This window comes from Pseudophryne corroboree, unplaced genomic scaffold, assembly GCF_028390025.1.
Source record: "Pseudophryne corroboree isolate aPseCor3 unplaced genomic scaffold, aPseCor3.hap2 scaffold_427, whole genome shotgun sequence".
NCBI classification, from domain to species: Eukaryota; Metazoa; Chordata; class Amphibia; order Anura; family Myobatrachidae; genus Pseudophryne; species Pseudophryne corroboree.
Window position 1 is genome coordinate 210,183 of NW_026970059.1, and position 24,207 is coordinate 234,389.

Sequence of the window (24,207 nt, forward strand, 5' to 3'; positions counted from 1 at the left end):
CAAATTAGTTGGACAACTAGAGAGCAAAGAATAGTGGGATGTATTAAGTATAATGGGGTGGAGAGGGGGGAAGGAGTGAAAGAGTCAGCAATGGTAATTTAAGGGATACCATGGTTCCTAAGGAAATGTCATGTTTAACAGAACTTGCGGATCAGGGAATTAATAAACTTAAGTGTATGATTGCAAATGCAAGAAGCCTAACAAATAAAATGGGGGAATTCGAGGCAATTGCACATAATGACCATTATGACATAATAGGCATTACTGAGACATGGTGGGACGATTCTCACGACTGGACGGCAAACATCGAGGGATACACTCTCTTCAGGAGAGATAGGATTAATTAAAAGGGAGGGGGTGTTTGTCTCTATTTTAAACCATTCTTAAAACCATATTTAAAGGAGGTCAGTTACGAGGGGACTGGAGATAACGTAGAGTCATATGGGTTGAGATTTCGAGTGGGGGTAAAGATACAAAAAAAACTTTTAATAGGGACATGCTATAAACCACCAGATATTAGTGTGGATGATGAATTTCTACTCTTGCAGCAAATCGAATAAGCTGCAGGTATGGGGGATGTCGTTATTGTTGGGCACTTCAATTACCCGGACATAAACTGGAACACCGAAATAGTAAATACAGCTAGGGGTAACAGGTTCTTAAACATGCTAAAAGATCATTACTTGTCACAGGTAATTGAGGAGCCAACTAGGCAAGGGGCTATACTGGACCTAGGACTAACAAATAATGAGGAAATAATAACAAATACTAAAGTAGAGGAGACCCTAGGAAATAGCGATCACAATATGATCACATTCGATATCAGCTTTCAAAAACAACAATATAAGGGTTTAACCAAGATTTTTAACTTTAGGAAAGCAAATTTCACATTGCTGAAAAGAGCAATGAAGGAGATTAATTGTGAAATTGTATTTCATGGTAAGAATACTGCTGAAATGTGGGATATTTTTACAACTGCGCTCAGTAAGTACACTAATTTATATATTCCCAAAGGAAACAAAAACAGAAGTAGGAAATCCAAACCGATGTGGCTTAATAAAAAGGTCAAGGAACAAATGGATAAAAAGAGGCGTGTTTTCAAAGCATTTAAGTCTGATGGAAAGGTGGAATCATTCCAGTTCTACAAGGAATGTAAAAATAAATGCACAAAAGCGATCAAAAAAGCTAAAATAGAAAACAAAAAACAAATCGCAAAGGATAGTAAAACAAACCCGAAAAAGTTCTTTAAGTATATAAACGGTAAAAGGTTGAAAAGGGAGAATATTGGGCCCTTAAAGGGTAAGCTGGATGTCTTGATTAATGATGATAGGGAAAAAGCAGATTTATTTAATAAATTATTTTCATCAGTATTCACAAAAGAGGACAGGTTCACAAGAATAGAGCATACATAAATTATAATAATGACCCATTGCTTGGTACTTTCTTAAACGAGGGAGTAATCCGAGAGAGACTGAGTAAAATTAAGATAAATAAATCTCCTGGGCCGGATGGACTCCACCCCAGGGTTCATATGGAACTCAACGTAGAGATATTGAAACGTCTGTATTTGATCTTCAGCATGTCAATTAGAGCAGGAATGATACCAAAGGACTGGCGTATAGCAGAGGTAGTCCCAATATTTAAAAAGGGTATTAAAACGCTCCCCGGGAACTAAAGACCGGTTAGCTTGACATCTATAGTGGGGAAAATAGGTAATGTATATTAAGGGATAGCATTCTAGAGTACTTTGATACCTCCAAGGTTATTACTAGGAATCAACATGGATTTGTGAAGGACAGGTCATGTCAAACTAACTTAATAAGCTTCTACGAGAAAGTGAGCAATAATATTGATAAGGGTCAAGCAGTGGATGTGATCTTCTTAGACTTCTCTAAGGCTTTTGACAAAGTTCCACACAGGAGACTAATCCTCAAACTAAGAGAGAATGGGGTGGGAAATACTATCTGTACTTGGGTGAGTAATTGGCTGTTTAATAGGGAACAGCGAGTGGGGGTTAATGGGATGTACTCTGAATGGGCTTCAGTACTCAATGGAATACCTCAGGGCTCAGTACTCGGGACATTGCTATTTAATATATTCATTAATGACCTAGGTGAGGGACTGGAAAGCACAGTGTCAATTTTCGCAGATGACACTAAATTATGTAGAATAATTAATTCAGACAAGGATGTTGAGTCTCTACAGAAATTTAACTAGACTGGAGGGCTGGGCAGACAAATGGGGAATGAGGTTCAATGTAGACAAATGTTAAGTTATGCACATTGGGACTAAGAACAATCAGGCAGCTTATAAATTAAATGGGGAAAATGTAGGGATAACGGTAGTTGAAAAGGATCTGGGTGTGCTCATTGATAATAAACTTGGTAACAGTTTGCAATGTCAAAATACAGCAACAAAGGCTAATAAGGTGTTACCATGCATAAAACGGGGTATGGAGACAAGGGATGAGAGTGTAATCCTGCCACTGTATAAATCATTGGTGCAGCCACACCTGGAATATTGTGTGCAGTTTTGGGCACCGTACTATAAAAAAGATATGGTTAAGGGGTTAGAGGAATTGGACTATGAGGAAAGACTTAAAAGGCTTGATACTGTATGTTCACACTGGAAAAGAGGCAACTGAGAGGGGACATCATTAATATTTATAAATACATTAAGGGACAATACAAGGATCTACCAAACAATTTGTTTACCAAAAAACACTATAATAGGACACGAGGACACCCACTGAGGTTAGAGGAGAAATAATTCCATACCCAAAGGAGAGAAGGATTCTTCACAGTAAGAGCAGTAAGGATTTGGAATCCTCTACCAAAGAAGGTAGTAATGGTGGACACAATCAATAAGTTTAAATATGGGTTAGATAAATTCCTAGCTGAAAAAAATATCCAGGGATACAGCATTTAATTAATATTTAAAAATAATAATAGACTTCCGGTTCCGGCTTCATGGAGACCTGAGCTCCGTTTTGAGCTCCGTCCCCCGCTCCTCAATAAAAACCTTTTACTAGGCTTTTAAAGCCTCGTTTGGCGCCCGGAGTCCTCCCGCAGTGACCTTACACCCCTGCAGTCGCTATGGACCGCTTCCTAACGTCGCCGACGCCGCAAGCCCAAACGGACCACCAGCAGCAGCAGCAGCCGCAGCCTCCACGCCAGGAGAAGCGGCGGGCCGCAGGGACCATGCAGGCAGACTCTGCAGCAGAGAGTGCACCTCCCCTGCACAAGAAAACCGCGGCTGAAGGACCTGGGGGACACGTAAGTGCGGGCTGCGATGCCCCCGTGACTTACTCAGAGGTGGTGGCAGCCATTACAGCTACTATGACCCCACTCCTATCCAAAGCAGTGGCTGATATCACTAGCCAGCTACAACACTTAACCCACAGGGTTTCCAGCGCAGAACAACAAATCAGCGCGGCCTCCCATGATATAGGAGACTTGCAACACACCGTGAAACGTCTCACTAATGACTCTTACCAGCTGTGGAACAAGATAGACGATATTGAAAACAGATCGCGTCGGAATAATATTAGACTGGTCGGCCTCCCTGAATCTATCAAGGGACCCGCTTTGGCCCATTTTGTCCGCAACACTCTACCCTCGCTTTTAGGCATAGAGGCGGTTTGCCAAGACATGGTAATAGAGAGGGTCCATAGGGTGGGCCCGACTCCGACCCCTAACAGGCCGAGACCCCGTGTTACCCTGTTTCGCTGCTTAAATTACCTACACAAAATGGAGATATGGTCAGCCTCGCGCAAAGCTAAATCCCTAGCATGGGAAGGTCATAAGCTTCATATCTTTCAAGATTACTCCGCTGAACTATCACGGGCCAGGAAATCCTTTTCCCCTGTTTGCTCTCAATTAGTCGCTGAAGGGCGCAAATTTGGCCTGTTATATCCTGCCAGGCTTCGCATTTATGACGGGTCTTCTTTCAAGGACTTCTCCACCCCGCCTGACGCTTTGGCTTACCTCCAGGAGCTGTCCCAGGCCAAGGATGCAGACATCTCTGATTCAGCTAAATGAAGAACTGTGCTCCATGTTCAAAATTGCCTCATTTTAGTTCTCATTGCTTTACATGATTTCATGTCTGTTTACTGATCTCAGAATTTATACCGTTATGTCTTTTTCTCCATACTTAGTGGCTCATACTCTCACACTCTCTATATTACATGTTATCTTAATGTTCTTAGGTGTAACTCGCTGTCGGGACCTACGGGCCCCAGTTAAACAGTTTCACGTTAGTAGTTTGCAGCACTTTGAGGTTCGGGGGCGGACACGCCTCTCCGTGCTGGATGTGTGTCCTTCTTGACATATTACTCTATGTGCTATTGCTTGGAAGTCTGGCATCAAATGCTAGCGTTTGTTTGCCTCTTTTCATTTATGTTCCCTATCCCCCCTCCCGTACCCCCCACCCCTCCCTCACTGCCTGGCACCCCACTTCATTTCATGAGGGCGCTGTCCTACCCTATACAAACTGGCCAGAATGTATGACACCCTTTGACATACTAAAAGTTCCCCCCTTTGTCTTTTCAGGATTTAAGATGATGTTTCTTTTTCTCCCGGTTTCTTGCAGGGATGCCTAGTCTACGCTATGCAACCTGGAACGTTGGGGGAATTAACTCTCCAGCGAAACGCAGGAAAATTTTGATTTTCTTACAAAAATCTGGCGTGGACGTGGCATTCCTCCAGGAAACTCACCTGACTCCCTCTGAATCTGCTAAACTAGGAATGCTGGGTTGGTCTGTATTGGCATCTTCTTCCTACGGCTCCAAGGCAAGAGGAGTGGCTATCCTGGTAAAACGCAATCTGGCTTATGAGGTACACCGCATTGTTACTGATGATACAGGTAGATATGTGGTGGTCACGGTGGATATAATGGGCAAGAGGCTCACGCTGGCTAATGTATATATTCCCCCTCCCTATTCTAAGTCATACTTTCAGAGTTTGATTACCCTCCTGACCCCCTTCATGGGGGACAATTTGATTATTGGTGGAGATTTTAATCTAATCTCTTCCTCCCTATTAGACAGATCAAACACCCGCGGGACCCCCCCTCCACTCCCTAAGGTTGGCATCCCCCTTCTAACCTCCACCCTACAGGTTATTGACCTATGGAGAGCCCTATACCCAACAGAACGAGAGTACACCTGTCTCTCAGCGGCGCATGGCTCTCTCTCTCGCATCGACTATTTCTTCATCTCTCATGCTCTTTTTCCTCAGGTCACAGACTGCTCTATTGCCCCCATCTCACTGTCAGATCATGCTATGATTTCATTGACTATTCACTTTCCAGACGATAGAGACACGACTAGGCTATGGAAATTCCCAACTAGACTCTGCCATTCTGATACTTTCAAGTCCTTCTTGGAGGCTGCTTGGGACGACTATTACACTACCAACTCTGAACACCTCCAGACGAATCCCTTTTTGTTCTGGATGGCAGCGAAAGCAGTACTCAGAGGGGCGATTATGTCCTTTACCGCAGCCTCCAACAAGAATTTCTCAAAGCAATATCTGGAACTCCAGATTGCTCTCACCTCAGCCTTTCAGGCATACAAACGAGCACCTTCACCAGCTACTAAGCAAGCATATTTACTCACTAAAACCCACTTTGATGAACACATTTCCGAAATGGGAAATAAATACCTTTTTTCTGTCCACTACAAGTTCCATAAATTCGGGAACAAGTCTGGCCGTTTACTCTCTAACTTACTACGTGGCTCATTCTCACCTGCAGTGGTTCACCCTCTCCGCACGCAGCAAGGCACACTGACTTCCACAAATAAGCAGATTGCACACATTATGCAGTCTTACTTTTCCCAACTATATTCATCCACCCACCCAAACACCCCGCAACCACCTTCGCCAGCTTCACACCCCCTGACATCTTGCTCTCAACCACCACACCCTCCCTCCACTCCCATAGCTAACTCTCTCAACCCCCCATCTTTTTGGGAAGCACTACCTTACCCTGCTATTACAGATGATATGACAGCTCAACTTCTATCCCCGATCACCATCACTGAAGTCCGATCAGCGATCAAACAATTAAAACCCAATAAGGCCCCAGGTCCTGATGGCTATAGTGGAGAGTTCTATAAACTCCTCTCCCTCAAAGTTGACTTCATTCTGGTAGACATTTTCAACTCATTATTACTAGCTAAGACTCCCCCACCGCACTTTAATTCGGCACTCCTCAAATTGCTCCCTAAACCAGGCAGAGATCTATCCCACCCAGGCTCCTATCGACCAATATCTTTGCTAAACCTAGATTACAAGTTGTTCGCCAAGATATTGGCCGACCGTCTGAAACCTATACTCCCCCACATTGTTCACCCCGATCAGACAGGCTTTATCGCAGGCAGACACTCGGTGGTCAATGTGAGAAGGGTAATAGCGGCCCTACATGCCTGTCATGGGGACGTGTCCTCTGCAGGATACGCCATCATATCCTTGGACGCAGAAAAGGCCTTCGACCTCGTCGAATGGCCACACCTCTACGCAACCCTAGCACGATTTAAAATTCCAGATGCGTTCATTGAAGCTATTCGTGCACTGTATACATCCCCGGCCACTCAAATCTCCTGCAACGGTTACCTTTCCAACCCCTTCTATATAGAAAAAGGCACTAGACAAGGATGTCCTCTCTCCCCACTCCTCTTTGCCATTGCTCTTGAACCTCTAGCATTAGCTCTTAGGCTCTCCCCTTCCTTTACTGGCATCTCTGTCGGCAACACTGAGCTTAAAGTCGCCCTGTTTGCCGACGACATGTTATTATTCGTCTCGAACCCTCTCACATCAGTCCCGGAAATCCTGCGTTTGATTTCAGACTTTGGTGAAACGGCGGGCTATAAAATCAATGTCACAAAATCAGAATTACTTCCTATACACGTTTCCCCTGCCACACTATCCTCTCTCACTCAAGCATCACCCTTCACGATCACTCAGTCTCATTTTAAGTATCTAGGGGTAAATATCACACGAGATATCACACGGACCTACGAGACAAATTTCACACCGGCTATTAAAGCCGTGCTTTCTAAACTAGAAGGTTGGGCTACCCTCCCGCTCTCATTGCTAGGGAGGATTGCAGTCCTTAAATCTGTAATATTTCCCAAAATTTTGTATATTATGCAATCTCTACCATTCAGCCTTAGAGAAACGGATGGTGAAGTATTACGCAAAGCTATGACCCGATTTATATGGCATGGGAAGAAACCAAAAGTGGCCTTTGCAAAACTAGTAATGGACAAATCAATGGGTGGACTAGGTGTCCCAGACTTTCTTTCTTACTCTCTTACAATTTTTCTCAGATATGCAGCGGACTGGCTTCTGGGAAAAAGCACGTATACTGACTTGGCCCTAGATACTGACGCCTTCCGACCGTATTCGCCATGCGCTCTCCTACACACCAAAAAAGCTGACATACCCTCACCAATCATGCAACACCCTCTATTCCGAGACACGTATTTAAGCTGGGTGAAAATACATAAGAAACTCAAAGCTGACCACACTGTTTCCTCTTATATATCCCTTTGGGGAAACCCTTCCTTTCCTCCTTCTCTTAACAATGCTCTTTTTGTTCGCTGGCGGGAGAGGGGGCTGTGCGCCGCTTCACTGGTCTTTGATCCAGGTGGCCATATTGCTCAATTTACAACACTGAGAGACAGGTACTCTATTCCGTCCGCCCATTTCTATATGTACCTACAAGTGAGACATTACCTGCAGTCACTACGCCTTGACTCTACCCTCTCGTCACCCCCCTCCCCACTAGCAAAGATTCTAAAACACTGGGAATCCCATCCCTATAAACTAAAGCAAATCTACTCACTCATTGTTAATATCCCATCCAAGCCATATATTCCCAGACTGGTTACCTCCTGGCAAACAGACATTCCAAGTGTGACCTCCTATGACCTCCTCGTAGACCATCACCAACGGACCATGTCAATTCTTAGTTCTGCGTACTTACAAGAGGTTCACATAAAATCCATCCACAAAGCATACTTGCCTCCTTATGAACAGATACCCAGTGATCCTGCAATCCCCAATAGATGCCCTAAATGCAAGGGAGCTAGAGCTTCTTTCTACCACTGCCTCTGGAGCTGTACTAAGATCCAACGCTTCTGGAATAAAATATTTGTATTCATAAACACCAATTTCCACATGGCCTTAAGACCCGATCCGCTGGCCTGTCTATGCATAAATTTTTCTATTTGGAGATCGAGGAAAGGGATTAGCCTACTTTTCCCTATGATGACCATGCTATTTACCATAGCTAAAAAAGCAATTCTGAAGCACTGGGTTGTCAGATCGACCCCCTCCTTAGCCGAAGTTCTGAAAACTATGTTACAATATCTGTATTTCGACCGAAGGTCCACTCTCCTTACGGGTCCCTCTGGCCTTGCCGGGTTCAACAAAAAATGGGGCCCTTACATGGCTACTTTAGACCAGACCACTCAATCCACAATAAATGCAGCTTTTGAAAACTCTCAGTGGACAATGTCCAGATAACCTGGCTTCCTTCTTCTCCTTTTCCTATTCCTCTCTTTATCTCCTCGCCAATCTGATAGATTTCTGCCTCTCTCTTGTCTCTCTGTATACTATACATTCCCAACCTGTCACCTTATTTAATAATGTAATATTATACCAGTTCAGCTATAATAACTTGATTAAGATCTAGGTTAAATGATGTATGGTTATTTATGCATGACTCTACCCTAATATGGTGTTACTGCCTTGGATGGGCGGACAGCCCCCCCCTGACCTTTCATCCTCCCTCCCCTCCCCTCCCAACCCCCCCCCCTTAACTGTATTTCCATATTTTCATACTGCATAGTGTCGTTTGACTTGATATTCTTGTAATGTTCCATTCTTCAAGCGATCCTGTTGTTCTTTTGTTCTAGGGATTGTCACATTATGATTAAGATGTTGATGTTTTATTGTCAAACGACTATTTCATATATTTGGAAAACCTCAATAAAAATCAGTTTGATTAAAAAAAAAAAAAATAATAATAAAAATAATGTACAATAGGTTGAACTCGATGGACATTTGTCTTTTTTCAACCTCAACAACTATGTAACTATATCCACTGTGCACCCTTCAGTATTTTAACGCACATCCCAAATGGCACCAATTTAACAATAATTAGTGTATTTTACACTATACAAACAGATGAAGCTCTCTCCAATAATGTACAGATTTACAATAATATAGACATAGTTTTTCTTGACCTAGATGGATTTAACTCTCCTTAAATTAATACTTTATTTGTGAACAAGGTTCAGTCTCATATTACACTTGATTAATTGTCTAAATCCCCCCCCCCCTAATTTGAGGGTGTATGATCCCAGTAACTTGTTGGCTAAATCTGTCTTCAAGCCCCTTTCTCTAGGCTTCAGTAGTAAGCCTCATTTATACACTGGTGGAAAACCAGTGGATGAGTAGTTAGATTTTAGCCTCATTGGCAAACAAGCAGGTAGACCAATGATACCCAGGTTACACACAAGCCAGTAGTCAGGCATACACTAGGTTGGTACATCTGCAGGTCTTATGTAATCCAGAGGGATCAAGGTAAGGTCGCAAACACTGAGCATGCATAATATTCAAGCATAGTTTACAATAATCTTGGAGTGTCAATTTATAGTGTAACCTAGGAAACATGATTGAACATAGATTCCTCAGAGTAAGTCATGTCTACCTTGTAGAAATACATTTACTAAGTCCATAAACAAAGTTTTAGATACACATGAACTCATGTAGCCTTCAATATATCCTGGGTTCTTGGATAAAAACTACAAATCCCTATGCCATTGGACGATGAGTACGCTTAGATCATTGGCTTTCCTGAAGTTGTGGGTAAAAGTCCCAGTATGGAATTGCATGAAGGCCACATGTTTCCTGATCCTACTACAGTGTAGAAAATAAATAAAATACTAAAGGAAAAACATAAAAATATCCAAGTTTATTGAATATAATCTTTATTAGTCTTAATCATTATATAACAAATTGTATATTTTTGATTGTCCTTGTGTTTGTAGTGTTATTTCCTAATTGTCTATGCCTCAAGAGTATAGAAAATGCCAATTATTCCCCACAAGCCAAGATTTTGTGACCTGAACAGAGATATTTTGAAATGTTCTTATTTTCCAGGACATTTCTGATACTTGAGTGCGGTTGCAACATGGGGGCAGCAGAGCGTTCCAACTCTGCCAGAGGGAAGCCCAATATCACCGCTTTCACATCGCAAATATGCCGGGTTTGGTTGCCATAGGGGGCGGGGATCGTGGCATCATCGGGTGCGGGTGTGGAGGCAGTGCTGGGAGATGAGATCATCTCTGAGCTGCCTCTCCCTATGCAGTGATCGGGACCTGGGTCGCATTGACCTGGCAACCCATTCACACTGCACCTGACCCGGTTTTCAACCCAGGAACAACACTGCTATATTCCCGAGTTGAATTACCGGGTCAGGCGACCCAGGAATTCGACATGGTCCCTTTCACACCGCAGAGCGACCTATGCCTATAGCAATACACCGGGTCAATACTGGGTTATTTGTATGGTGTGAAAGGGGTATAACACTGTCTGTAACTTCAAATGCTGCTTCATATTGCCATGAGTTTGTGGGAATGGTAAGCCCACCATGGATCAGCAGGGTGTATATCCCAGCTGCCACCAGGACAGAGCGTTCAGCCACATCCCTGCTCTACAGACAAACTATAGGACTGTGCTTCTTACCCAGGTATGGACATTTAATGCACAATACAATATTCCATTTAAAAATTATGACACCGGCCGGTATCACATAAGATACAATATAAGTTCCTTAATTGACAATAAAACACTGGATTTCATGCACCCATATAGTCAATACACTATTCCATATAATCATTCTTGGAAATATATGCTTTCAGAAGAATATACGAATGTTAGTGTAAAAGTCCAGACATATAATCTATGTAAGCCATGCAGGGGTTAATAAAATCCAGCCATAAATGAGCATGCAGGTATTAGTATAATCATTAGTCTCTGGTTTGAACCTTTAGCTCCATGCAATGTCCTGCTAACGGTTTGATAAGTACACTGCAATCATCCCTGCAATGTACAGCAAATTACAACCAGCGATCCTCTAATTGTTAGTTGTATCAAAGAAGTACAATGGTACCAGAGTGCACTCCTTAGATCCCCTTAGCACTGGGGTCCATGTACAGGCAGCTTTCTCTTCCCATTTTAAGAAGGGGACAAAAGGCTACTAAGGCAAATTAGTAAATCGGAAAACCCGGAATTAAATTTGAGTCAGACTAGGTTGCTGTCGTGCTACACTAGGCAGAAAAACCTCAGGGACTATCTGGTTAAACCAGATTTTACCAGATATGTGTCTTTGCTTAGCAATATTAGACCTAAGGGTTGTGTTAGGGGCACTTGTACCACCTATCAGTATCTTATTAGTGGCAATACATCCAGCATCCGCTGAAGGGACGCACTTTGCACATTAACTTTACCCTTACTTGTAGCTCACGGTACGTGGTCTATCAATTGCTGTGCCCCTGTGAGCTGTGATACATTGGGAAAATGGAACGAATGTTCAAGGAGTATATGGCAGCCCATAGGTCGGCAATAAAATCAGCGATTAGTAAGGGTTCCGGTGACCAGCTGGTGGCTAGGCATTTCAGCCAGGCACAACATCCATTGGTATCATTACAATATCAGATGATCGACCATGGGCCGTCAATATTGCGTGGTGGCGATCGTGGGCATAAATTGATACAACTTGAAACTAGGTGGATCCACCGCTTGGGTAATCTACTGCCCAAGGGTCTCAATGAACAGCTAGGTTTGAGCAGTTTTATTTAATCTAGAAGTTGTACTGCACTAGTGTTTCTGACTCAGTGTCAGCACTGTTTGGTTTTAGTGAGTATTTACATAATCTGTGGTTACTTATGGTAGCGCTGAGGGTTAGGCCTATGGTTTAAACAATATAGGGTCATCAACATGCATTAATGATACTGTTTTTTTAACCCTAACTTGCTTGATTATACATTGTATTGTTTCTATGTAGGTTGCCAGGGTTACGGACACAGGTGGATGACATCAGGTATATGGACGTCATGGGTATGCGCCTATAGAACGGGCAGGTGATCCTATTTCTGGGAGTGCAGGTGCACGGGGATTGACACTTGTTAAATAGGTGAGTGTGTTTAATATATTTTTGTGACCTGATGAAAATGCTAGCGTAAACAGCATTGAAACATTGTCTCTCTTGATCAAGTATCGTCTCTGATTTACCTGTCTCTTGGAGTGCCGCACCTTCCGTTGTGTATGCTACCTTTTCCATGTAGGCACCCGGCGCAGTTTATACATCTATTGCAGAGAGCCAGACTCTTGGATGTTATATATATATATATATATATATATATATATATATATATAAAAAAGAAGAAAGAAAAAGTTTCCCAGGGAGCTAGTGTGAATCTTTGGTATATCTAACGTTTTTACTTATACAATGACACAATCATAAAAAATCAACTTATTTATTTTATAAGATACAATAAAATAAGCTGTACCACAATGTATCCTAAATTGACAATAAACGATGTTTTTTACAAATATTTGTATTGGTGACAATTCATTTCAATCATAGATCGACATAATGATTATTCATCCTTATAGGAATGACAAAATCGCTGTCTCAACCCAACGCGTTTCGTCTACAGACTTCATCAGGGGTTTATTGAAATCTAAACAATGCAGAAAACATTTCATAAATATGTTGTTACATTTACCAATATTGGTTTCATGTCAATAGTAAATATAATATCTACATACCAAAGGTTCACAATATGGATAAGCAAATTAAGTGTGTCTTCAAGTGATAATTAAAACACTTAAAAGTGGTGTCGAATTCGATTACACCACATGGAATATCTGTAAAATTATAACACGTGTTACATATATATTGTGGTAGGAAAAAATTTATAGGAAGAAATCTTATAAACAAGGAGGAACAGAGGAAATAAACAAACTGAAATAACAAGGACAATGGAATTTTCTTAGAGAGATCGAAGCTAACTTATTTGTTGTATAATGCAATTGACACTATTTTAACACATAATCACATTATAATAGAAGGACGGACATAGCATATCATTTGGATGTTGCTCATTCAAAGTAATACAGATGAATATTGGTATAATGTTATACATACCGATTGGACAGATCATCGGATGTGACCAGTTCAATGTGTTGTCCACTATACGGACTTAGTTTGATGATTTTAAAATTAATTTGTATTCGAACCTATGATAAAAAATAAGTTCCTAATAAACACATGGGTATTGTGCATATCCATAAATATTTTACTTTTGAAATTTCTATTAATTTATTTATTCATTTTTACCCATATTTTATTTCCATACATACCAATTATATGGAAATTAGCTCGTTAAGCAGCTATTCAATATGTCTCATCCAAGCGTGAATTTCGACATAAGGTAGACAACTGTAATCGTACCTATGGTGGAGTAGAATGGAAATATATAGAAAACTATAATATAAATATATTAATCATTCCGGTTAATTATAATATAAATATGTTAATCACTCCGGTAGATAATGGCTGTATCAGAATTGTAATCTGATACCGAAAAGATGTCCTAAATTAGCTAAAGGTTTGCCGGAGTTTGTTAATATAGATCAGTATATGCCGTTCGGCAGCGTGAGCTTTGCCGGAGTTTGTTAATATAGATCAGTATAGCTGGGATAATGTACCCAACCTTTTTATTATAATATTATTATTAAATATGAAATACTGACATACCTAATGGACATTGATATTCAAGGCAACTTAAAAACTACCCAGGCTGGGTTCATTATAGTTTGTACCAAAAGCTGTTAACTATATAAGATAGTGCTTATGTAATACAGTGCTACAACTAAATTTTTTATATATATATATATGTATACAAAATCACTATACACAAAAAATCTTTGGGAGTAGACATAATTCCCCAAACATTTTAGACTCATATTATTAATACACACCAAAAAAACATGGAAGACCATCAGAATCACATGCTCACCTCTCCACCTTCTGCTATGCTCCTAGCTGCTGAATAAAATTGTGACTGAAAGCACTGGGTTTTTAAACCCCACTGTGAGTGACATCACTTCCTGTGATTTAATAAACTAAACTCTATTTCCCTTATATTATCCAAACCAATATGAATGTGCAGTATTAAATTTCGGCCCTTGTTTTCACAGACCTAACTACAACTAACTGTGCATATGGAGGGGTATATTGATTAATTGAACAATTGCGTGCCAAAAATCCCGTAATTAATATGCGTTTCACAGCTGATTGGAGTTCCTGTTATTACAGTATCTCCTAGGTAACCACGTCAGACAGCGTCGTTACCTAGCTCCGCGTATCTCGGCAACCAAATGATGCCACGACGCACTTCCGCCCTCCAGCGCGTCATGCGCCTCATACAATATAGCTTCCTGTAACCGCCGGGTCGCGTTACCACGTGATGCCGCGTCTCTATGGTAACCAGATGAAATCGAGGCGCACTTCAGACTACCTGCGCATCGTGCGTCTCACTATCATAGGGCTATATATATATATATGTCTGTTTATTCAGGGGTCTGCCCCAGTGTTAAAAAATAAAACTAATAGTTTATATAAAAAAATATAAACTGTATATATATATATATTATTATTTTTTTAAACTGATTTATATTATGTTTTGCAGAAGAAAAACAACAGGCAGTATGTAATGTACTGATAATCAATGCAGGTCATGCAGAATGAAAAGAGATCACATAATAAGTGGGATAAATAAGTTCAGACCAAATAGTAAAATACATAAAATCTGTCAGAATGAGGGAAATTGAAATGGGGGGGATACTATCAGTATCCGAGAGAGCGGGGAAACACTAGACAAGGGGGGAGGGAAGAAGGCAGAGGGAGAGTAAGGTGGGTATAAGCACAAACATAGTGATTATGAGGGAAGAATGAAAGTAGGAATCATGCAAAAGTAGAAAAGAAAAGGATAGAGGAGGAGAGAAGAGGAGTAAAATGGAGGGAGAAGAGATTTAAAATATAAATAAGTCACTTGACCATCCTCCAAGAGGAATTTTCAAAGGCCAAGGTTATCTTAGATTGAGTAGCGTGATCCAACGTAGACATATAAGGGCCCCATTTTTAAAAGAAACTGGCAAGGCTGGAGTAACCAGTGAGAACAGTTGATCTACGGTCAAATTATAAGTATTGGAACATAACCTTAAAGACTTTGGACAAAGAAGGGGCAGTCCTGGCAAACCAATGCTTCAATATGACCTCTTTTGAAATAGTGAAAAGCATAGTTAGCATGGGAAAAAACAATTTAACACCTTTAACATGTTCCCATACAGAAAAATGTATACACAAGCATGCCAGGGGGTCAGGTCGAAGAGAAACAGAGAAATGCTTATTGATAAACAGAAAGAGTTTGTTCCAAAAACACCTAATCTTGGTACAATTCCAGAAACAGTGGTAGAACGTGGCTCTAGCCCCTGTACATTTGGGGCATATATCGGAAGCTGTAGGGTCGATAAATGCTTGGATACAAGGAGATAGATAAGCTCTGTGAATAGATATGATGTGAACTTCTTGCAGGTAAGCTGAGCTCAAAGTAGTCATGGTGCGGTGGTAATGCCGTAATAGGGAGTCATAGGAAACAATACCCGGGATATCCAATTGCCATGAGGCAACTAATTTATGTAGACAGGGATTAGAGGGTAAATTCACTATAAGAATGTAGATTTGTTTAATTTTATAGAGGTGGGATTACCAGTATTTAAGGACCTTCACTAGAGGAGAGGATGGAGCAGGGAGATAGGATTCAAGTTTCAGTGAGGTTAGTGTCTAGTTTGGAGGAAAATAAAGAAGTGGGAGAATGGAAGGGAATACCTGTCTCTCAGCATAGCAAACTGGGTAATATGGCTTCCCGGATCAAAAACCTGGGTAGCGGAGCAAAACCCCCTCACCAGCCACTGGAGGAACAGAGCATTATGAAGAGAAAGAGTGAAAGATGGGTTCCCCCATAAAGAAACATGTGGGGAAGCAGTGTGTTCACTCCTCAATTGTTTATGTGATTTCACCCAGCTAAAGGAAGTATCCTGAAACAGAGGGTGTTCCAGGATAGAGGGAGGGATAGAAGACTTCTTTGTATGTAAAAGAGCACAGGGGAAAAGGGTCAAAAAACATTACTATCCAAGGCCAAATCAGTATAAGTACTTTTGCCCAGAAGCCTGCCAGCAGCATAGCGAAGGAAGAACATGAGGGAGTAGGAGAGAAAGTCAGGGACACCAGCACCACCAACAGATTTATCCATCACAAGCTTCACATAGGCAATTTTTGGTTTCCTCATTGCTCTACATAGTCGGAGCTCATCCGAATCACGGAGGCGAATTGGGAGTGATTGCATGATGTAGAATATTTTAGGAAAAATCACAGATTTAAGGACAGCAATCCTGCCTAGCAAAGAAAGAGGAAGGGTAGCCCATCCTTCTAACCTAGCAATAATAGCAGAAATAACAGGGGAAAAGTTCAAATCATAAATATGAGACGTATCTCGGGAAATATTAACCTCTAAATATTTAAAATGTGACTGAGTAATCGTGAAAGGGGAGGTGAGTGTGAGGGAGGAGAGTAGAGGAGGGGGAATATGTACAGGCAATAATAAAGATTTGGTGACATTGATCCTATAGCCCGCTGCCTTCCCAAAATCTGAAATCAGACACAAAATTTCCGGGACTGAAGAAAGCGGGTCAGAGACAAATAGCAGCATGTCATCTGCGAACAGAGCAACCTTAAGCTCAATGTCACCAATATGAATACCCATATATTCTGTAGATAACTTTAGGGCCATTGATAAGGGTTCCAGGGCAATGGCAAAGAGGAGTGGGTACAGTGGGCAGCCCTGACGTGTTTCTTTTTCTATGATGAAAGGATCAGAAAGAAAGCCAATACAGGAGATCTGAGTTGCTTGTAATGAGTATAAGGTTTGGATGATATGGATAAAGGCATCCGGGAAATGAAAGCGATGTAAAGTGGCATATAGGTGTGGCCAATCAACAAGGTCAAAGGCTTTCTCTGCACCTAGGGAGAGGATATCATTACCGGTGGGGGAGACAGAATGTTGACAGGGCTGCAATTATCTTCCTCACATTGACCACTGAGTGCCTGCCGGATATAAAGCCTGTTTGGTCAGGGTGAACAATGTGTGGAAGTATGATCTTAAGGCGATCTGCTAAAATCTTAGCTAGTAATTTATAGTCGATATTTAACAAATATATCGGTCGGCAGGAGCCGGGGAGGGATAAATCCCTACCAGGTTTGGGAAGCAATTTGAGAATAGCTGAGTTAAAATGTGGGGGTGGGCCATCAGCTGACAATAAAGAATTGAATACGGCAACGAGAATAACGCCAATTTTAGGAAGGAGGAGTTTATAGAATTTGCTGCTGTATCCATCAGGGCATGGTGCCGTGTTGGGCTTCAACTGTTTAATTGACAGCTGTATCTCATCTAAGGTGATCGGGGCTTGGAGTAGAGAGGCCTTGTCATCTGTAAGAGAAGGGAAGGGCAAAGCGTCCCAGAAAGGAGGAAGACTGGAGTCTTCAAAAGTATGATCAGAAGAAGGGGAAGAAGGAGGGGGAGATGTGTGAGCCAGGGAAGGAGGCCGCTCAGAAAAGGCATGTAAAGCATTGTCAGGTACCACTGAGGAATAAAGATGCATAATTTGAGCAATTTGTTTGTTTGTAGAGGTCAGTGTGCCCTGCTGCATACATAGGGGGTGAACAACTGCAGGGGAGAAGGAGCCTCACAGCAGGTAAGAAGGTAAGCATCCGGACTTGTTGCCAAATCTGTGGAACCTGTGATGGATCAAAATCAGGAATCTATCACGCATCTCAGTCAAGAACTCATCGAAATAAGTCTTGGAAAGAAGGAATGCTTGTTTCGTGGCGGGGGGAGGGGGCCAGTTTGTATAGCTGAAAGGCTTTGGACAGAGAGTCTTGGAGCGATAGGTACAGTATTGTGCAGAGCATTTCTTAATTGAAGCTGCATTGATCAAAATAATTGCTCCTGAGTGCAGCTTTTGCCGACATCCAAAACAAAGAAGGATCTGACAGTATATGCTCAGAGTTAGTTATGCAAAAATCATCCCATGCAGCATCCAAGAAGGATTAAAATGTAGAATGGTGACACAGTCTGGAGGGGAACTTCCACAATTTAGATGAGCTCTGTTCATTGGGGAAAGCGAGATGGCCAGGAGCTACTCCTCGCTTCCTGGCCTGCAGCAGCTGCGTATGACATCACGCAGCCGCTGCGGCCAGCCCCCCCCATCCGGTCCAGCCACGCCTGCATTGGCCGGACCGCGCCTATGAAACAGCGGCCAAACGCCGCCATTTCGCCCCCTCCTCCCCTTTGATTGCCTCATCAGCATTTACGTCCAAAGTTTTGAAAGGGAGGGAGCAGCTAACCAGGATAACTACACCACAGGCTCTGGAAGTGTAGGAAGAGGAAGCCAACACAGACCACCCGAACATACCCAGTTTCGCCATCTCAGGGGGAGTCAAGTGTGTTTCCTGGAGAAATGCCGCATCCACACCGCTTTTCTACAAATAGAGCAGAAGTTTCCTCCTCTTTGCCGGAGAATTAATTCCACTGACGTTCCACGTAGCGCAGTGTAGACTAGGCATCAATCAAGGGAGCAGGAAAAAACAAAAATAAAAAGGCTGCCAGTACATAAACCCGATACAATATGTCATCATCCAACATCCCTGCAAAGCAGAAAGTAGTGCAAAAGGGGACAGGTAGGAAAAATGGGAGAATAGGAAAACAACAAGAGGGAAGAGGGAAGTGGGAAGTGGGGGAAGACAGAGATAAGAGAAGGCAAGCAAACGCATGCGTTTGATGCAAAACTTCCTAAATACAAAAAGAGAAATAACATAGCAACAGGTACACTCATCCAGCAGGAAACAACAGATCCGTCCCTACCCCCCAGTGAATGGAGTAATGATACTGAGGCTAGGAGACCTCCACAGTGAACATTGAGAAAGAATGAATAAACATATAAAATATGTTTCCTAAGAACCAACAAAATGCTGTAAATATATACATAGACATAAAACATTAAATGGGTGAACCGCCAATGGTATACGAGCAGAGGCGGGCGTTGGAACCGCCATGATCAATCATAGGGGGTCATTCCGAGTTAATCGTAGTTGTGCAAAATTTTGGACAGCTACGATCAACTTTCCTGACATGTGGGGGGACGCCCAGCATGGGGCTAGTCCGCCCCGCATGTCAGTCCGGTCCCCCCTCGCAGAAGTGCAAAGGCATCACACAGCGGTGATGCCTTTGCACTTCAGGAGTAGGTCCCGGCCAGCGCAGCTTTAGCGAGATGGCCAGGAGCTACTCCTCGCTCCCTGGCCCGCAGCGGCTGCGTATGACATCACGCAGCCGCTGCAGCCCGCCCCCCGTCCGGTCCGGCCACGCCTGCATTGGCCGGACCGTGCCTACGAAACAGTGGCCAAACACCACCATTTCGCCCCCTCCTGCCCTTTGATTGCCTCTGCCTGTCAATCAGGCAAAGGCGATCGCTGTTCTGCCATGACTGTCGGCCGTTCCGCAGGCGCACAAAGGCGCTAGCGCATGCGCAGCAGGGACCCGTTCGCTCTCCTGCGTGAAAACGCAGCGAGCGAATGGGTCGGAATGACCCCCATAGTCAGTAATGGAGAGAAGACGATAGCATGTCAGTAGGCCAGGAAGAGATGCTGTATGGGGCAATAGGTATTACCCTACAGAGTCGGAGATGTCAGTGTCCTTGGCTTGGGAGAGCTCCTGGAGGTAGGCCATAGCATCAGGTAGATTGGAGAAATCTTTGAAAGAGGATCCATCATATACACGGAGCCTGGTGGGATACATTAATCCAAATTTGCGACCCTCAGCCACAAGACGGGAACAAACAGGGGAAAAGGACTTCATAGCCCTTGACAGCTCAGCAGAATAGTCCTGAAAAATATATAGCTTGTGACCTTCCCATGATAAGGTTTTAGACTTGTGGGAAGCTGACCATATTTTAATTTTATGCAGATAGTTTAAACAGCGGAACAGAGTAACCCGGGGTCTCGGCCTGTTAGGGGTCAGTGTTGGGCCCACCCTGTGAACCCTCTTGATAACCATGTCTTGGCAAATCACCTCTATGCCTAAGAGCAAGAGGAGGGTGTTGCGGGCAAAATGGGCAAGAGCTGTCTCTTTAATAGATTAAGGCACGCCAACCAGCCTAATGTTATTATGACACTATCTATTCTCTAACTCGTCGATCTTGTTTCAAAGCTGATAGTTTTCAGTAGTGAGGCGTTCTACAGAGTGCTGCGGATCACTAATATCATGGGAGACTAGACCAAGCTGTTGTTCATTAACAGTGACCCTGTGATTCAATTGCTGCAACTGACCAGTGATGTCAGCTACTGCTTTAGAAAGGAAAGGGGTCATAGTGGCTGTAATGGCTTAAATCACCTCTCTGTAAGTGATAGGGGTGTCAGAGCCCAGACTCACATGCCCTCCAACAGATGGTCCCTCAGCCGCAGGTTTCTTATGTAAAGGGAGAGCGCTCTCAGCAGCGGCGTCCGGCGCCATGTTCCCTGCTGCGTGCCTTTTCTCCTGGCTTGTAAAAGGTGAGTGCTGGGGAGCGGGGAACAGAACTCAGAAACGGAGCTCCTCACTCCATCAAGCCGGAACCAGATGTCATATATATATTTGAATTAACAAAATATTAGTTTGATTTTTTAACACTGGGGCAGACCCCTGAATGCACCACCAGAGCACCCCTGTACAGATACAGCAGCCCCTGGATGTATACTGGGTACAGCACAATATAAAAATTTATATACGGTATAATATATATATAAAAAGAATGAATGGGATGGCGTTAAGGTTATTGTTGCAAACAATTATATGCAGGATGTGATACTGCATAGATAAACAAAGACACATATATCTATGCAGTATCACATTATGATGACGGTGCACATGGGCACCGAAACATTGATGGTTTGATATAATATTCTGTGGAAGTTTTTTTTTAATATAATTGTTTGCAACAAAAACCTCTGAGTGGAGGGCGTGGCCTGGCTGTTGCAGAGGAGCCCTGGTGATTTTGGCTCCTTTCCCCTGGTTACTGGCTCTCTCTACATACCTGAGGCTCACAGGATTCCCTCCTGCTGCGGGTGGGCGCCAGGTGTCACTCTGCTGGGTCCATGGCGGTGGGGATTGGTTGCGTGCGTTCCCTCAGCTTGTGGCCTTCTCTCACCCCAGAAGCCTGGACTAAATTTGGAGACCTACCCGGGCCGGACTTCCGGAAGGATGGTATATGCGCAGCGATACTTCTGTCTGACATTCACACTTGCCCATTGTCTCCTGGGGTGTCTTTGAGGGCCGCCTGTGGCCGCAGCACCCGTTATTTAAGGATCAAGCTTGTTTGCAGCTAGGAGATTGCAGAAGGGAGTTCTGCTTGGATGGGAGCTGAGGGCTGATGGTGGCTATCTTGGAGTTGAGAGCTGCTGCTATTGGTGTGTTTTACTGTGCAGGTGACCTGGCATTAGGCAGGACAAGGACTGGTGCTTCTTCCCTGCTTATACTCAACTTTATCCACTGTTGCCTATTGTCCATGATGTGGCTATAACACTCTCATAGCTGTTGGATACAAAGAAGATCCTCTTATGCTGTGTGAGCAGACTACTGGCTGAAATTGTCTGTGCTCCTCTTACATCTGCTTTTTCTATACGCAACCCTGCTGGGAACCCTACATGTGATTATGTTTTGATAGGAGTTTTATGCGTGTTACCCTTTCCATGCCTTCACCCGGGTATATCATGTCACTGCTCAAAAAAATAAAAAGGGAACACTTAAACAACACAATGTAACTCCAAGTCAATCACACTTCTGTGAAATCAAACTGTCCATTTAGGAAGCAACACTGATTAACAATCAATTTCACATGCTGTCGTGCAAATGGAATAGACAACAGGTGAAAATTATAGGCAATTAGCAAGACACCCCAATAAAGGAGTTGTTCTGCAGGTGGTGAACACAGACCACTTTCAGCTCCTATGCTTTCTGGCTGATGTTTTGGTCACTTTTGAAAGCTGGCGGTGCTTTCACTCTAGTGGTAGCATGAGACGGAGTCTAAAACCCACACAAGTGGCTCAGGTAGTGCAGCTCATCCAGGATGGCACATCAATGCGAGCTGTGGCAAGAAGGTTTACTGTGTCTGTCAGCGTAGTGTCCAGAGCATGGAGGCACTACCAGGAGACAGGCCAGTACATCAAGAGACGTGGAGGAGGCCGTAGGAGGGCAACAACCCAGCAGCAGGACCGCTATCTCCGCCTTTATGCAAGGAGGAACAGGAGGAGCACTGCCAGAAATCTATAAAATGACCTCCAGCAAGCCACAAATGTGCATGTGTCTACTCAAACGATCAGAAACAGACTCCATGAGGGTGGTATGAGGGCCCGACGTCCACAGGTGGGGGTTGTACTTACAGCCCAACACTGTGAAGGACGTTTGGCATTTGCCAGAGAACACCAAGATTGGCAAATTCGCCACTGGCGCCCTGTGTTCTTCACAGATGAAAGCAGGTTCTCACTGAGCACATGTGACAGACGTGATAGAGTCTGGAGACGCCAAGAAGAACGTTCTGCTGCCTGCAACATCCTCCAGCATGACTGGTTTGGCAGTGGGTCAGTAATGATGTGGGGTGGCATTTCTTTGGGGGCCGCACAGCCCTCCATGTGCTCACCAGATGTAGCCTGACTGCCATTAGGTTCCAAGATGAGATCCTTAGACCCCTTGTGAGACCATATGCTGGTGCGGTTGGCCCTGGGTTCCTCCTAATGCAAGACAATGCTAAACCTCATGTGGCTGAAGTGTGTCAGCAGTTCCTGCAAGACGAAGGCATTGATGCTATGGACTGGCCCGCCCGTTCCCCAGACCTGAATCCAATTGAGCACATCTGATATATCATGTCTCGCTCCATCCACCAACACCACATTGCACCACAGACTGTCCAGGAGTTGGCAGATGCTTTAGTCCAGGTCTGGGAGGAGATCCCTCAGGAGACTATCTGCCACCTCATCAAGAGCATGCCCAGGCATTGTAGGGAGGTCATACAGGCACGTGGTGTCCACACACACTACTGAGCCTCATTTTGACTTGTTTTAAGGACATTACATCAAAGTTGGATCAGCCTGTAGTGTGTTTTTCCACTTTAATTTTGAGTGTGACTCCAAATCCAGACCTCCATGGGTTAATAAATTTGATTTCCATTGATAATTTTTGTGTGATTTTGTTGTCAGCACATTCAACTATGTAAAGAACAAAGTATTTAATAAGAATATTTCATTAATTCAGATCTAGAATGTGTTATTTTAGTGTTCCCTTTATTTTTTTGAGCAGTGTATAATAGCTCTCCACTGATATCAGCATACTAGTGTGCTTTCTGAGACTCTGACACACTAACATTATCTATTACATTATATCTGTCTTCCTATTGTGTATTGTCTTGAAATGCCTGCTAAGAAACTTAAAGGCACACTCCCGCCACTGGTGACCTTCCCTGCCCAAAGACCAGCCTGTTCTTCTTCATCATCTGCATGAAGTCACACTCCAACGAGTTGATCCAGTTCTACAGTGAAAGGTGCAGGTCACTCTTTATTGGTCAAAGGAGTGAACCCTAACTCCATGGATACTCTTACTGTCAAGACATTGTGTCAGGTCCTAGCAGCCTTTAAATCAGAGATAGTATGGAAAGGGATACTACTGCACTAGCATATTATAGAAAAGTTCCAAATTAGAACAAAAGAAACCCCTAGTTATATTCTATATCAGATATTTGAATTATATAGGGGGTGCTGCCACTGAATATATTGTTGCCAATTTATAGTTATGCACAAAAAGAAACAGAGAAGGGTTGGACTTGAAGTGGCACACTTAAACATTAAATTGATACATAAAATATAACTTTTATTAGAGTATATTTGTTAAAAAGACCTGTAGCTGTGAAATATTAAAACCAAAAACATAAATTGACAAAACAAAGTGTGATATGTGTGAATAAAAACACACACTGTGCTAACTGTGTA